The sequence below is a fragment of the Chanodichthys erythropterus genome, chromosome 20, assembly GCF_024489055.1.
Source record: "Chanodichthys erythropterus isolate Z2021 chromosome 20, ASM2448905v1, whole genome shotgun sequence".
Taxonomy (NCBI): Eukaryota; Metazoa; Chordata; class Actinopteri; order Cypriniformes; family Xenocyprididae; genus Chanodichthys; species Chanodichthys erythropterus.
The window spans coordinates 325,448-342,039 of record NC_090240.1 but is presented as its reverse complement, the minus strand read 5'-3'; the positions used below and the strand labels follow the sequence as shown (position 1 = coordinate 342,039).

At 46.5% G+C, this 16,592-nt stretch overlaps 6 non-coding genes and 1 pseudogene across 6 annotated transcripts; all 7 read left to right on the top strand.

Moving 5' to 3' along the window:
* Positions 1 to 389: 389 nt before the first annotated feature.
* On the top strand, positions 390 to 553 carry LOC137009908 (U1 spliceosomal RNA). The gene has a single exon (XR_010892996.1). It is a non-coding gene; the product is annotated as a U1 spliceosomal RNA (small nuclear RNA).
* An 863-nt stretch (positions 554 to 1,416) lies between these two features.
* On the top strand, positions 1,417 to 1,607 carry LOC137010179 (U2 spliceosomal RNA). Its single transcript, XR_010893251.1, has one exon. It is a non-coding gene; the product is annotated as a U2 spliceosomal RNA (small nuclear RNA).
* A 2,095-nt stretch (positions 1,608 to 3,702) lies between these two features.
* LOC137009907 (U1 spliceosomal RNA) lies at positions 3,703 to 3,866 on the top strand. Its single transcript, XR_010892995.1, has one exon. It is a non-coding gene; the product is annotated as a U1 spliceosomal RNA (small nuclear RNA).
* Positions 3,867 to 10,221: 6,355 nt separating this feature from the next.
* Positions 10,222 to 10,400, top strand: LOC137010216 (U2 spliceosomal RNA; annotated as a pseudogene).
* Positions 10,401 to 12,496: 2,096 nt separating this feature from the next.
* On the top strand, positions 12,497 to 12,660 carry LOC137009906 (U1 spliceosomal RNA). The gene has a single exon (XR_010892994.1). It is a non-coding gene; the product is annotated as a U1 spliceosomal RNA (small nuclear RNA).
* Positions 12,661 to 13,523: 863 nt separating this feature from the next.
* LOC137010101 (U2 spliceosomal RNA) lies at positions 13,524 to 13,714 on the top strand. Its single transcript, XR_010893179.1, has one exon. It is a non-coding gene; the product is annotated as a U2 spliceosomal RNA (small nuclear RNA).
* Positions 13,715 to 15,808: 2,094 nt separating this feature from the next.
* On the top strand, positions 15,809 to 15,972 carry LOC137009905 (U1 spliceosomal RNA). The gene has a single exon (XR_010892993.1). It is a non-coding gene; the product is annotated as a U1 spliceosomal RNA (small nuclear RNA).
* The last annotated feature ends 620 nt before the right edge of the window (positions 15,973 to 16,592 follow it).

Genomic DNA, 16,592 nt, shown 5'->3' with positions numbered 1-16,592 from the left:
AATCCTTTCTTTGTATTGGTCTTAAGTAATATTCTAAATTTGCTGAGATACCGGATTTGGGATTTTCCTTAGTTGTCAGTTATAATCATCAAAATTAAAAGAAATAAACATTTGAAATATATCAGTCTGTGTGCAATGTACATAATATACAAGTTTGACTTTTTGAAAGGAATTAGTGAAAGAAATCAACTTTTTGATGACATTCTAATCATACGACCAGCACCTGTAGGTGCTTGGCAGTTTGCCGGCTTGAAGGCATGGTCACGGAAATCGCAGTCAAGTAATGGAAGGGACACGCCCTTCCTTTGCTTGGGGTGGGGAGGGGGGTCACCGTTGATGAGGACGGCAAAGAGGGATAGGGTAGCCTCTGACTGGAGGCCTGGGGACTCATACTTACCTGGCAGGGGAGACACCATGATCAGGAAGGTGGTTCACCCAGGGCGAGGCTCGGCCATTGCACTCCGGTTGTGCTGACCCCTGCGAATTCCCCAAATGTGGGAATCTCGACTGCATAATTTATGGTAGTGGGGGACTGCGTTCGCGCTCTCCCCTGGACATACTGGTTGAAAGAAGATTAGGTGGTGCCGAGAGAACCTGTGGTTTCTAACAGTCGTAGCGTTGTCTGTGGCTCCGTGTGTGTTTGCACGCCCCTTTTATGGAATCGGGTGTTGCGTGCGCTCGCCTGGTTTCGCAAAGTTCTGAGTTTTCCTTCAGGGACGACAGGCTTTTGGGGGCACTCGACCATGGCCGTTTTCTAAATGACCCCGTGGTCGCTATTGTCACGACCGGCTCAAAGCCGTGACAAATGAAACGGAGGACATAGGCAGCTTGGTAGGTTGCAACGAAAAGAGATTTATCAGCATAAATAAGAAAATATATGAAACAAGAAATCAACAAAACCAAACACAATTTCTGTCAGACACATCAATAACCAAACATCAGACAGAACCACATTTAAATGAATAAGGAACTCAAAATAAACAAAGACCAAAATCAAAACCAAAGCACCCAGGAGCAAGCAACACACCACGCCAAACAAAGCCCAAGCTTTATAGAGGGAAGCACGGGTGTACATGGTTCACTTGATGAGTCTCCCAGCCACACCCACTGGCCGGCCGTAGCAGGAAGAACGAGGGACTCGTCACACTATCCAAATGTTAAAGTTGAGCTTTTTTTTTTCCCCCCCTCCTGATCAAGAACGACCTAGGGAGTCCAGAGAATTGTACTGCGGTGCTTTTGTGGAGGTCGATGGAAAAACCTAGGACCAGTTCGCGAAAGCAGGTTGTTTCAAATCATCTCCACTATTTAACAAACGATCTGATCGACAGCAGTGGTCCTAGAGGCAAAGTACGAAACCCACCGCGGCCCAGATGGGCGTCGCCTTTGCCGGCTCTGCCCCCACTGCTTGGCAACGGCATCGCTTCTCGGCCTTTTGGCTAAGATCAAGTGTAGTATCTGTTCTTATCAGTTTAATATCTGATACGTCTCCTATCTGGGGACTACATATTAAATGGATTTTTGGCTCATGGAGCCGGAACCGGGGCTTGCTCCGTCCACTCCACGCATCGACCTGGTATTGCAGTGTCTCCAGGAACGGTGTGCTTCCCCTTTTGGGGGACTGCAAATCGTTGTGGTTAATAGCAGAGGGAATGTCGCTGGAGCTTCACAAGGAGTCTCTATGTACCTGCGGTGGGGTGGCTGGCAGGGTGGCACCGTCTCGCACCCTTATGAAACGGTCGCCGTTGTTCCAAAGCAGCGGTTCCCAAACCAGCACTGCACGTCTTGAATGTCACTCTTGTCTGATGCGCCCGTCTGAGGTCTTGGAGTCTTTACCAACGAGCTGATGAGTTGGATCGGGTGTGTTTGATCAGGGAGACATCTAATCAAACACGCCTGACTGATGGGAACCACTGGTCTAAAGGACCGCAGCTCGTGTACAGGTGCTGGTCATATAATTAGAATGTCATCAAAAAGTTGATTTATTTCACTAATTCCTTTCAAAAAGTGAAACTTGTATATATCATATTCATTCATTACACACAGACTGAGAGGTTTCACATGTTTATTTCTTTTCATTTTGATGAGTATAGCTGACAACTATGGAAAATCCCAAAGTCACTATCTCAGAAAATTAGAATATTGTGAAAAGGTTCAATATTGAAGACACCTGGTGCCACACACTCTTATCAGCTAATTAACTCAAAACACCTGCAAAGGCCTTTAAATGGTCTCTCAGTCTAGTTCTGTAGGCTACACAGTCATGGGGAAGACTGCTGACTTGACAGTTGTCCAAAAGACGACCACTGACACCTTGCACAAGGAGGCCAAGACACAAAAGGTCATTGCAAAAGAGGCTGGCTGTTCGCAGAGCTCTGTGTCCAAGCACATTAATAGAGAGGCGAAGGGAAGGAAAAGATGTGGTAGAAAAAAAGTGTACTAGCAATAGGGATAACCGCACCCTGGAGAGGACTGTGAAACAGAACCCATTCAAAAATGTGGGGGAGATTCACAAAGAGTGGACTGCAGCTGGAGTCAGTGCTTCAAGAACCCCTACGCACAGACGTATGCAAGACATGGTTTTCAGCTGTCTCGTTCCTTGTGTCAAGCCACTCTTGAACAACAGACAGCGTCAGAGGCGCCTCGACAAAAAGGACTGGACTGCTGCTGAGTGGTCCAAAGTTACGTTCTCTGATGAAAGTCAATTTGGCATTTCCTTTGGAAATCGGGGTCCCAGAGTCTGGAGGAAGAGAGGAGAGGCACACAATCCACGTCGCTTGAGGGCCAGCCTAAAGTTTCCACAGTCAGTGATGGTTTGGGGTGCCATGTCATCTGCTGGTGTTGGCCCACTGTGTTTTCTGAGGTCCAAGGTCAACGCAGCCGTATACCAGGAAGTTTTAGAGCACTTCATGCTTCCTGCTGCTGACCAACTTTATGGAGATGCAGATTTCATTTCCCAACAGGACTTGGCACCTGCACACAGTGCCAAAGCTACCAGTACCCGGTTTAAGGACCATGGTATCCCTGTTCTTAATTGGCCAGCAAACTCGCCTGACCTTAACCCCATAGAAAATCTACGGGGTATTGTGAAGAGGAAGATGCCATATGCCAGACCCAACAATTAAGAAGAGCTGAAGGCCACTATCAGAGCAACCTGGGCTCTCATAACACCTGAGCAGTGCCACAGACCGATCGACTCCATGCCACGCCGCATTGCTGCAGTAATTCAGGCAAAAGGAGCCCCAACTAAGTATTGAGTGCTGCACACGCTCATACTTTTCATGTTTATAGTTTTCAGTTGGCCAAGATTTCTAAAAATCCTTTCTTTGTATTGGTCTTAAGTAATATTCTAAATTTGCTGAGATACCGGATTTGGGATTTTCCTTAGTTGTCAGTTATAATCATCAAAATTAAAAGAAATAAACATTTGAAATATATCAGTCTGTGTGCAATGTACATAATATACAAGTTTGACTTTTTGAAAGGAATTAGTGAAAGAAATCAACTTTTTGATGACATTCTAATCATACGACCAGCACCTGTAGGTGCTTGGCAGTTTGCCGGCTTGAAGGCATGGTCACGGAAATCGCAGTCAAGTAATGGAAGGGACACGCCCTTCCTTTGCTTGGGGTGGGGGAGGGGGTCACCGTTGATGAGGACGGCAAAGAGGGATAGGGTAGCCTCTGACTGGAGGCCTGGGGACTCATACTTACCTGGCAGGGGAGACACCATGATCAGGAAGGTGGTTCACCCAGGGCGAGGCTCGGCCATTGCACTCCGGTTGTGCTGACCCCTGCGAATTCCCCAAATGTGGGAATCTCGACTGCATAATTTATGGTAGTGGGGGACTGCGTTCGCGCTCTCCCCTGGACATACTGGTTGAAAGAAGATTAGGTGGTGCCGAGAGAACCTGTGGTTTCTAACAGTCGTAGCGTTGTCTGTGGCTCCGTGTGTGTTTGCACGCCCCTTTTATGGAATCGGGTGTTGCGTGCGCTCGCCTGGTTTCGCAAAGTTCTGAGTTTTCCTTCAGGGACGACAGGCTTTTGGGGGCACTCGACCACGGCCGTTTTCTAAATGACCCCGTGGTCGCTATTGTCACGACCGGCTCAAAGCCGTGACAAATGAAACGGAGGACATAGGCAGCTTGGTAGGTTGCAACGAAAAGAGATTTATCAGCATAAATAAGAAAATATATGAAACAAGAAATCAACAAAACCAAACACAATTTCTGTCAGACACATCAATAACCAAACATCAGACAGAACCACATTTAAATGAATAAGGAACTCAAAATAAACAAAGACCAAAATCAAAACCAAAGCACCCAGGAGCAAGCAACACACCACGCCAAACAAAGCCCAAGCTTTATAGAGGGAAGCACGGGTGTACATGGTTCACTTGATGAGTCTCCCAGCCACACCCACTGGCCGGCCGTAGCAGGAAGAACGAGGGACTCGTCACACTATCCAAATGTTAAAGTTGAGCTTTTTTTTTCCCCCCTCCTGATCAAGAACGACCTAGGGAGTCCAGAGAATTGTACTGCGGTGCTTTTGTGGAGGTCGATGGAAAAACCTAGGACCAGTTCGCGAAAGCAGGTTGTTTCAAATCATCTCCACTATTTAACAAACGATCTGATCGACAGCAGTGGTCCTAGAGGCAAAGTACGAAACCCACCGCGGCCCAGATGGGCGTCGCCTTTGCCGGCTCTGCCCCCACTGCTTGGCAACGGCATCGCTTCTCGGCCTTTTGGCTAAGATCAAGTGTCTGGTTGGACGGTTGAGACTGCGATCGCCTCTTGGAGGTTACTTGGCTCGAGATCTTTTATATCCCGAGTCGCACAACTTTTGAGAGGTATATTGAAATCTGCTGCTTCAAGCTCCAACAAGTTTTAAGGTAAGGTCTTTTAGTTATTTATTTGGTTATTTATTGTTGTATTTATTGTTGTTTTAAGGTTTTTAGGCTGTTGGTGTCTCCATCATGTCGGCTGCCCGTGCCGGCGTGCGGAGGCACCACAGCGTTCGCTTTTATTTAGGGAGGTTGAGGGGAAGCTCCTGGGAATGTCCCGCATGGACTTTTCCAGGAAGCTGATCCAAAAGACCTTAGCTTTTAAATGTGATGATTTAAATTGTTTGATGACTCTGCCTCAGAACAAAGGATTTGATGTAAGTTTTAAAACTGCTGCCCTTCTTAATGACTTTTGGCAAAGGTTTGATTCAGTTAAAGCCCAGTTCTCCATGTTCACTGTGGAGAAACTATCGGATAACACACTTAAAACTGTGATTGTCAGGATGTTTAATGAAACAGTGACTGGAGATGATATTTGTGTCTGGTTGGGTAGATTTTGCACTGTTCGAGGCCAGCCTGTCAAAGTGTTAGATGAAGATGGCATCTGGACATGCTCCTGGCGAATTCCCATTAAACAATGGGAAGACGCTGGGGGCTACCAGGGCCTGAAACATCTGCCTTCCATGATTGTGCTTGGAGAGAACAGAGGCTACATACATTATCAAGGAATGCCTAAACTGTGCAGGAAGTGTGGCAGAGTTGGGCATCTCGCTGAAGCATGCCAAGAGTTAGTATGTGGGAAGTGTAGAGAAATTGGTCACAGTTTTGATGATTGTACCAATGGCAGACGGTGCAATCTTTGTGGAGAAACAAACCATCTCTACAGAGACTGCCCTAAGAGTTTTGCCAACAAGTTGAAAGGAAACAAGATGGCCGCCCCACAAAAAGAGGAAATGGAGGAACAAAGAGACAAGGAGGCGGGGCCTGAGGTTTTGGCGGGAAATTTGAATTTCCAGCCAACCTCAGGGACTGGACAGGAAGGAGGAAGTGGGGCGGCCAAAGAGGCAAAGTCAGACATGGTGGGAGAGGAAGTCCCCTCCTCCCCTGACAGAAAAGTCCAAGAAACAGAGAGTGAGGAGGAGACCGATTCCTCCCTCCAAACTGTTTCAAGTGGGAGTGAGACTGATTGTACACTCCCAAATGCTCAGGTGCAGAAAAGGCCTGCGGGATCTCCATTATTTGAAAAGGAGAAAAAGCTGAGGGTAACGCATCATCCAGATAGTTCCCCCTCGGAAGATCTGGATCGTATGTGGCCCTCAGAATCCCCCAATGAAGTGTCCTTTTTGCACATAAAGCTAAGAACATCGACACCGAAAGAGTCACAAGAGTTTCCCTCTGTGGCTCTTGAGGAATCAGGCACTTGCCCTCCTGATCCCGGGCCCCCTGGGTTAAGATAGGAGCTAGTGACACAGTTCAACACATGATTTTAATCCGTTTTTAATGTCTGCCTCTGTAATTCTGTTTCCCTTTTAATCTCAAGACAAAAGATAAGTTCATACCTTTTAATTCTGCTCATGGCACTCACTTTCTCCACTATCAATGTGAGAAGTGTGAAGTCCATCTTACGAGCACAGAGCATTTTATCCTTTTTAAAGTCTTTTAAGTCAGATGTCGTTTTATTACAAGAATGTGCTTTACCTTTTTTAACAAGTTACAGGAGGTGGGAGGAGTTGTGGACTCAAGGCCCTTCCATTTGGAGTGGGTCAAATTCTAACAAGAACGATGGTGTTGCAATTTTAATTAATAACCCCCATATCTTGGTGAAGGGTAGCACAGTGGTGAGAGACGGGCGGGCAACTCTTGCAAAACTGACTTTTTTAGGTAGAGATTTTAATGTTCTTAATGTATATGGTTTTACAGAAAAAAACGAGAGGTATGAACTTTTAGAAGACTTGCAGCCCCACATGCTAGGCAGAGTCCCCTTAGTTGTGGCAGGGGATTTTAATTGTGTTTTAACTCAGAAAGACAGGAAAAGGGCAACAGAGGATTTTAGGGTGGACAAGACATCGGTTTTATTACAAGGTTTAGTCAAAGATTTTAAATTAGTTGACTGTTTTAGAACAATGCATCAAAGAGAGGCGGGCTACACCTGGTTTAATGGTGATGGTACCAGAGCCTCTCGAATAGACTATGTTTTTACACGTGACTTCCCGCCAACCGATGCTAGATTAACCCCCCTCTTTTTTTCAGATCACTCCATGCTGTCCTGCACTCTATCACTTCCTGTTGGTGTGACGGTAGGTGGAGGTTTGTGGAAGCTAAACTGCTCCCTGTTAGAGGATGAGGAGGTAGTTAGAAAATACAGGGAGCAGTTTAGCCAATGGCAAACTCTCCAAGACTTCTATGAGACACGAGCACAATGGTGGGAGATGGTTAAAGGACGGACAAAAGAGTTTTTTAGTAAGATAGGGAAGGAAAAAAAGAAAAAGGAAGAAAACCGCATGATGGGGCTGCAGAAGCGATTACAGAGGTATTTTAATCTTTTTAATAATGGTTTTGATTTTAGTGAAGAAATAAAAGAAGTAAAAAGAGAAATGTCAACCTGTTCTACAATAAAAAACAAAGGAATTATTTTAAGAAGTAAAGAAAGAGATATTGAGGAAGGTGAAAAATGTACCAGGTACTTTTTTAAAAAGGTCATAACGCGGGGAGGGGCAATCACAACTTTAAAAACAGGAGGGAGGGAGTCAAACACGACAAAGGAAATTTTAAATGAAATAGAAACATTTTATGAGGACTTATACAGTATTAAGGGAACAAACAGTGAGATTTTAAAAGAAGTGTTGTCTTTTATAGAGAAAAAGTTGGAGGGACAACACACGCTTTTATCCCAAGATTTTACTATTTTAGAAATGCAAGAAGCTCTTAGAGGTTTTAAGCGGGGAAAATCCCCAGGACTAGACGGACTACCCCTAGAGTTTTATGTGACGTTTTGGGATATTTTAGCACACGACTTACTCACAGTTTTTAAAGAGTTTGACACACTCGACAGACTCCCTGACAGCTTTAGAATAGGGATAGTGACGCTTCTGGGAAAAAAAGGAGACAAGACTGACTTAAAGAATTGGCGACCTATTTCTCTTTTAAATGTTGACTGCAAACTTTTTAGTAAAATTTTAGCCAAACGAATGTCGACTGTTTTAGAAGACGTGATCCACCCGGATCAAGCCTGTGCCGTACCAGGGAGGAAGATAACAGACAGCCTAGTGTTGATTAGAGACTCCATCTGTTATGCGAGAGACAGAAATATTCGGCTAGTGGTGCTAAATTTAGACTTTGAAAAAGCATTTGACCGAGTCTCGCACCAGTACCTTTTTCAGGTACTGCAAAAAATGGGGTTTCCAGAGAGATTTATAGCCTGGGTGGGACTGCTGTACAAGGGAACAGTCAGCAAAATCCTTGTAAACGGGCATCTTTCCAAATCTGTGAATATCCACAGTGGTGTCCGTCAAGGATGTCCTTTATCTCCTCTTTTGTATGTGGCTTGTATTGAGCCACTGGCACAGATCTTGAGAAGGGATAAATGGATCAAAGGACTGGACGTGCCTGGGACGGGTGGACTGACGGCGACCTGTGTTTTATACATGGACGACGTAACTCTTTTAGCCACGGACGTTTTATCCATACGAAGAGCTTTGGACTTGACTGACTGGTACGGTCGGGCCTCGGGCGCTAAGCTTAACAGGAACAAGTCCGAGGCCCAGCTCTTCGGGCCGTGGGGAGACATAGACACAGGTGAACTCGACTTGACTTTTAAAGACAACGATTTTAAAGTTTTAGGAGTAAAATTTGACAGCGAGGGTGGAGGACGGGGAAACTGGACTGACATGTTAGGGAAAGTTAGGCAAAGACTGGGGTTTTGGGGACTAAGACAGTTGACGTTTGAGGGCAAGGTTTTAATTTTTAAATCTGTGATTTTACCTCTAATTTTACTTGTCTGTTCTGTTTTTAGTCCCCCTCGGCGATTCCTTGCGGAGCTGGAGAGGGCGGTGTTTTATTTCCTGTGGGGGTCTAAGTGGGAGCGCCTGAAGAGGGAGATCGTGAAGAAAAGGCCGGAGAATGGTGGAAAAGGCCTCCCAGACCCCCACCTGTTTTTAGGCAGCCGCTTCACCGCCCTGCACATTAGTTATGCCATGACCCCATCCAAAGAAAACAAGACGGCTGCAATGGCGCGATTTTGGATGGGGTCTTACCTAAGAACATTGAAAATTTTACCAGTGGACTTGAAAACCCCAGTGTCTTTTAACTTGCCTAAAGAGTACAGTTTTATAAAAAAGTTTTTAAAGAAATACTTTTTAGAAAGTGAAGATGTCACCATTTTAACTAATCACAAGCATCTTGTCTCTCTTGTGCAGGACCGGGAACCGGTGAGTCCAGTTCCAGGCCTCACATTACGTGAGGCCAAACAAGTTTGGAGGAACGCTGCTCACCCCGCTCTCCAGAACAGGCACAAGGACTTATCGTGGATGGTGGCTCATGAGATCCTCCCGGTCAGGGCAGTTATGCACTCCAGAAGCATGGCCAAAAACCCCACCTGCCCTCGGTCCGGCTGCAATTCCCCGGAGACCGTCCACCACCTGCTCTGGGAGTGCGGCGCTGCGCGGGACCTGTGGGCCAAAACCGGCCCCCTGTATTTCCCGTGCCTACCAGCGGGTGGGGCCCAGTTCGGGTACCAGCTCGCCATCCTTGGGGTGGGCCGGGGCTTGAAGGACTTGACGGCACAGAAATTCACCTCGCTCTGGCTCACCCTCAATGTCATCAAGGATGCCATCTGGGCCACCAGAAACCTGCTGGTAGGGAAGGGCGTTACGGTGACCCTCCATGCATGCGAGCTAAAGGTAACATCAATGCTGCAGGGGTACCGGACGACGATATTCGGACGGGGGGGCCGGGGTCGCACGGAGAGGGTCCCGGCCGCCAACAGCCCTGGCCGCCCGTAGATGCACCCTCACCAATCTGGCTACGGGAACAGCGGGCCAGCGGGCCGGAGGAGAGGGGATCTCCGCTGAGCCCATGAAGTGGCATCTCACGTGCCTGTTCTGGAGAGTGGGGTGAAGACTAATTTGCTAAGGACTCACCCCCGGTTTTGCACAACATAGGACTTTTAAAGGCTATTAATTGTTGTTTTTATTGTGTTTTATCAAATGAAATTGGATTTTATTAGAGAAAAAAGAACGAGATGCTTGTTTTAAATTTTGTATTTTACTTTTAAGATGCCCACACATTTTAACACACACACAAAATGGACTTGAAACAAACAAGACAAAACACAATGGCTGACGTTACTTATTATTGCTTGTTTTAAAAAAAAAAAAAAAAAATGTGTGCTCGAAAATGAAAATGTGTGTGAAAAAGTGAAAGATTGAAAATGGTGACAATAAAACTTTTCAAAAAAAAAAAAAAAATCTGTTCTTATCAGTTTAATATCTGATACGTCCCCTATCTGGGGACTACATATTAAATGGATTTTTGGCTCATGGAGCCGGAACCGGGGCTTGCTCCGTCCACTCCACGCATCGACCTGGTATTGCAGTGTCTCCAGGAACGGTGTGCTTCCCCTTTTGGGGGACTGCAAATCGTTGTGGTTAATAGCAGAGGGAATGTCGCTGGAGCTTCACAAGGAGTCTCTATGTACCTGCGGTGGGGTGGCTGGCAGGGTGGCACCGTCTCGCACCCTTATGAAACGGTCGCCGTTGTTCCAAAGCAGCGGTTCCCAAACCAGCACTGCACGTCTTGAATGTCACTCTTGTCTGATGCGCCCGTCTGAGGTCTTGGAGTCTTTACCAACGAGCTGATGAGTTGGATCGGGTGTGTTTGATCAGGGAGACATCTAATCAAACACGCCTGACTGATGGGAACCACTGGTCTAAAGGACCGCAGCTCGTGTACAGGTGCTGGTCATATAATTAGAATGTCATCAAAAAGTTGATTTATTTCACTAATTCCTTTCAAAAAGTGAAACTTGTATATATCATATTCATTCATTACACACAGACTGAGAGGTTTCACATGTTTATTTCTTTTCATTTTGATGAGTATAGCTGACAACTATGGAAAATCCCAAAGTCACTATCTCAGAAAATTAGAATATTGTGAAAAGGTTCAATATTGAAGACACCTGGTGCCACACACTCTTATCAGCTAATTAACTCAAAACACCTGCAAAGGCCTTTAAATGGTCTCTCAGTCTAGTTCTGTAGGCTACACAGTCATGGGGAAGACTGCTGACTTGACAGTTGTCCAAAAGACGACCACTGACACCTTGCACAAGGAGGCCAAGACACAAAAGGTCATTGCAAAAGAGGCTGGCTGTTCGCAGAGCTCTGTGTCCAAGCACATTAATAGAGAGGCGAAGGGAAGGAAAAGATGTGGTAGAAAAAAAAGTGTACTAGCAATAGGGATAACCGCACCCTGGAGAGGACTGTGAAACAGAACCCATTCAAAAATGTGGGGGAGATTCACAAAGAGTGGACTGCAGCTGGAGTCAGTGCTTCAAGAACCCCTACGCACAGACGTATGCAAGACATGGTTTTCAGCTGTCTCGTTCCTTGTGTCAAGCCACTCTTGAACAACAGACAGCGTCAGAGGCGCCTCGACAAAAAGGACTGGACTGCTGCTGAGTGGTCCAAAGTTACGTTCTCTGATGAAAGTCAATTTGGCATTTCCTTTGGAAATCGGGGTCCCAGAGTCTGGAGGAAGAGAGGAGAGGCACACAATCCACGTCGCTTGAGGGCCAGCCTAAAGTTTCCACAGTCAGTGATGGTTTGGGGTGCCATGTCATCTGCTGGTGTTGGCCCACTGTGTTTTCTGAGGTCCAAGGTCAACGCAGCCGTATACCAGGAAGTTTTAGAGCACTTCATGCTTCCTGCTGCTGACCAACTTTATGGAGATGCAGATTTCATTTCCCAACAGGACTTGGCACCTGCACACAGTGCCAAAGCTACCAGTACCCGGTTTAAGGACCATGGTATCCCTGTTCTTAATTGGCCAGCAAACTCGCCTGACCTTAACCCCATAGAAAATCTACGGGGTATTGTGAAGAGGAAGATGCCATATGCCAGACCCAACAATTAAGAAGAGCTGAAGGCCACTATCAGAGCAACCTGGGCTCTCATAACACCTGAGCAGTGCCACAGACCGATCGACTCCATGCCACGCCGCATTGCTGCAGTAATTCAGGCAAAAGGAGCCCCAACTAAGTATTGAGTGCTGCACACGCTCATACTTTTCATGTTTATAGTTTTCAGTTGGCCAAGATTTCTAAAAATCCTTTCTTTGTATTGGTCTTAAGTAATATTCTAAATTTGCTGAGATACCGGATTTGGGATTTTCCTTAGTTGTCAGTTATAATCATCAAAATTAAAAGAAATAAACATTTGAAATATATCAGTCTGTGTGCAATGTACATAATATACAAGTTTGACTTTTTGAAAGGAATTAGTGAAAGAAATCAACTTTTTGATGACATTCTAATCATACGACCAGCACCTGTAGGTGCTTGGCAGTTTGCCGGCTTGAAGGCATGGTCACGGAAATCGCAGTCAAGTAATGGAAGGGACACGCCCTTCCTTTGCTTGGGGTGGGGGAGGGGGTCACCGTTGATGAGGACGGCAAAGAGGGATAGGGTAGCCTCTGACTGGAGGCCTGGGGACTCATACTTACCTGGCAGGGGAGACACCATGATCAGGAAGGTGGTTCACCCAGGGCGAGGCTCGGCCATTGCACTCCGGTTGTGCTGACCCCTGCGAATTCCCCAAATGTGGGAATCTCGACTGCATAATTTATGGTAGTGGGGGACTGCGTTCGCGCTCTCCCCTGGACATACTGGTTGAAAGAAGATTAGGTGGTGCCGAGAGAACCTGTGGTTTCTAACAGTCGTAGCGTTGTCTGTGGCTCCGTGTGTGTTTGCACGCCCCTTTTATGGAATCGGGTGTTGCGTGCGCTCGCCTGGTTTCGCAAAGTTCTGAGTTTTCCTTCAGGGACGACAGGCTTTTGGGGGCACTCGACCATGGCCGTTTTCTAAATGACCCCGTGGTCGCTATTGTCACGACCGGCTCAAAGCCGTGACAAATGAAACGGAGGACATAGGCAGCTTGGTAGGTTGCAACGAAAAGAGATTTATCAGCATAAATAAGAAAATATATGAAACCAGAAATCAACAAAACCAAACACAATTTCTGTCAGACACATCAATAACCAAACATCAGACAGAACCACATTTAAATGAATAAGGAACTCAAAATAAACAAAGACCAAAATCAAAACCAAAGCACCCAGGAGCAAGCAACACACCACGCCAAACAAAGCCCAAGCTTTATAGAGGGAAGCACGGGTGTACATGGTTCACTTGATGAGTCTCCCAGCCACACCCACTGGCCGGCCGTAGCAGGAAGAACGAGGGACTCGTCACACTATCCAAATGTTAAAGTTGAGCTTTTTTTTTTCCCCCCCTCCTGATCAAGAACGACCTAGGGAGTCCAGAGAATTGTACTGCGGTGCTTTTGTGGAGGTCGATGGAAAAACCTAGGACCAGTTCGCGAAAGCAGGTTGTTTCAAATCATCTCCACTATTTAACAAACGATCTGATCGACAGCAGTGGTCCTAGAGGCAAAGTACGAAACCCACCGCGGCCCAGATGGGCGTCGCCTTTGCCGGCTCTGCCCCCACTGCTTGGCAACGGCATCGCTTCTCGGCCTTTTGGCTAAGATCAAGTGTAGTATCTGTTCTTATCAGTTTAATATCTGATACGTCCCCTATCTGGGGACTACATATTAAATGGATTTTTGGCTCATGGAGCCGGAACCGGGGCTTGCTCCGTCCACTCCACGCATCGACCTGGTATTGCAGTGTCTCCAGGAACGGTGTGCTTCCCCTTTTGGGGGACTGCAAATCGTTGTGGTTAATAGCAGAGGGAATGTCGCTGGAGCTTCACAAGGAGTCTCTATGTACCTGCGGTGGGGTGGCTGGCAGGGTGGCACCGTCTCGCACCCTTATGAAACGGTCGCCGTTGTTCCAAAGCAGCGGTTCCCAAACCAGCACTGCACGTCTTGAATGTCACTCTTGTCTGATGCGCCCGTCTGAGGTCTTGGAGTCTTTACCAACGAGCTGATGAGTTGGATCGGGTGTGTTTGATCAGGGAGACATCTAATCAAACACGCCTGACTGATGGGAACCACTGGTCTAAAGGACCGCAGCTCGTGTACAGGTGCTGGTCATATAATTAGAATGTCATCAAAAAGTTGATTTATTTCACTAATTCCTTTCAAAAAGTGAAACTTGTATATATCATATTCATTCATTACACACAGACTGAGAGGTTTCACATGTTTATTTCTTTTCATTTTGATGAGTATAGCTGACAACTATGGAAAATCCCAAAGTCACTATCTCAGAAAATTAGAATATTGTGAAAAGGTTCAATATTGAAGACACCTGGTGCCACACACTCTTATCAGCTAATTAACTCAAAACACCTGCAAAGGCCTTTAAATGGTCTCTCAGTCTAGTTCTGTAGGCTACACAGTCATGGGGAAGACTGCTGACTTGACAGTTGTCCAAAAGACGACCACTGACACCTTGCACAAGGAGGCCAAGACACAAAAGGTCATTGCAAAAGAGGCTGGCTGTTCGCAGAGCTCTGTGTCCAAGCACATTAATAGAGAGGCGAAGGGAAGGAAAAGATGTGGTAGAAAAAAGTGTACTAGCAATAGGGATAACCGCACCCTGGAGAGGACTGTGAAACAGAACCCATTCAAAAATGTGGGGGAGATTCACAAAGAGTGGACTGCAGCTGGAGTCAGTGCTTCAAGAACCCCTACGCACAGACGTATGCAAGACATGGTTTTCAGCTGTCTCGTTCCTTGTGTCAAGCCACTCTTGAACAACAGACAGCGTCAGAGGCGCCTCGACAAAAAGGACTGGACTGCTGCTGAGTGGTCCAAAGTTACGTTCTCTGATGAAAGTCAATTTGGCATTTCCTTTGGAAATCGGGGTCCCAGAGTCTGGAGGAAGAGAGGAGAGGCACACAATCCACGTCGCTTGAGGGCCAGCCTAAAGTTTCCACAGTCAGTGATGGTTTGGGGTGCCATGTCATCTGCTGGTGTTGGCCCACTGTGTTTTCTGAGGTCCAAGGTCAACGCAGCCGTATACCAGGAAGTTTTAGAGCACTTCATGCTTCCTGCTGCTGACCAACTTTATGGAGATGCAGATTTCATTTCCCAACAGGACTTGGCACCTGCACACAGTGCCAAAGCTACCAGTACCCGGTTTAAGGACCATGGTATCCCTGTTCTTAATTGGCCAGCAAACTCGCCTGACCTTAACCCCATAGAAAATCTACGGGGTATTGTGAAGAGGAAGATGCCATATGCCAGACCCAACAATTAAGAAGAGCTGAAGGCCACTATCAGAGCAACCTGGGCTCTCATAACACCTGAGCAGTGCCACAGACCGATCGACTCCATGCCACGCCGCATTGCTGCAGTAATTCAGGCAAAAGGAGCCCCAACTAAGTATTGAGTGCTGCACACGCTCATACTTTTCATGTTTATAGTTTTCAGTTGGCCAAGATTTCTAAAAATCCTTTCTTTGTATTGGTCTTAAGTAATATTCTAAATTTGCTGAGATACCGGATTTGGGATTTTCCTTAGTTGTCAGTTATAATCATCAAAATTAAAAGAAATAAACATTTGAAATATATCAGTCTGTGTGCAATGTACATAATATACAAGTTTGACTTTTTGAAAGGAATTAGTGAAAGAAATCAACTTTTTGATGACATTCTAATCATACGACCAGCACCTGTAGGTGCTTGGCAGTTTGCCGGCTTGAAGGCATGGTCACGGAAATCGCAGTCAAGTAATGGAAGGGACACGCCCTTCCTTTGCTTGGGGTGGGGGAGGGGGTCACCGTTGATGAGGACGGCAAAGAGGGATAGGGTAGCCTCTGACTGGAGGCCTGGGGACTCATACTTACCTGGCAGGGGAGACACCATGATCAGGAAGGTGGTTCACCCAGGGCGAGGCTCGGCCATTGCACTCCGGTTGTGCTGACCCCTGCGAATTCCCCAAATGTGGGAATCTCGACTGCATAATTTATGGTAGTGGGGGACTGCGTTCGCGCTCTCCCCTGGACATACTGGTTGAAAGAAGATTAGGTGGTGCCGAGAGAACCTGTGGTTTCTAACAGTCGTAGCGTTGTCTGTGGCTCCGTGTGTGTTTGCACGCCCCTTTTATGGAATCGGGTGTTGCGTGCGCTCGCCTGGTTTCGCAAAGTTCTGAGTTTTCCTTCAGGGACGACAGGCTTTTGGGGGCACTCGACCATGGCCGTTTTCTAAATGACCCCGTGGTCGCTATTGTCACGACCGGCTCAAAGCCGTGACAAATGAAACGGAGGACATAGGCAGCTTGGTAGGTTGCAACGAAAAGAGATTTATCAGCATAAATAAGAAAATATATGAAACCAGAAATCAACAAAACCAAACACAATTTCTGTCAGACACATCAATAACCAAACATCAGACAGAACCACATTTAAATGAATAAGGAACTCAAAATAAACAAAGACCAAAATCAAAACCAAAGCACCCAGGAGCAAGCAACACACCACGCCAAACAAAGCCCAAGCTTTATAGAGGGAAGCACGGGTGTACATGGTTCACTTGATGAGTCTCCCAGCCACACCCACTGGCCGGCCGTAGCAGGAAGAACGAGGGACTCGTCACACTATCCAAATGTTAAAGTTGAGCTTTT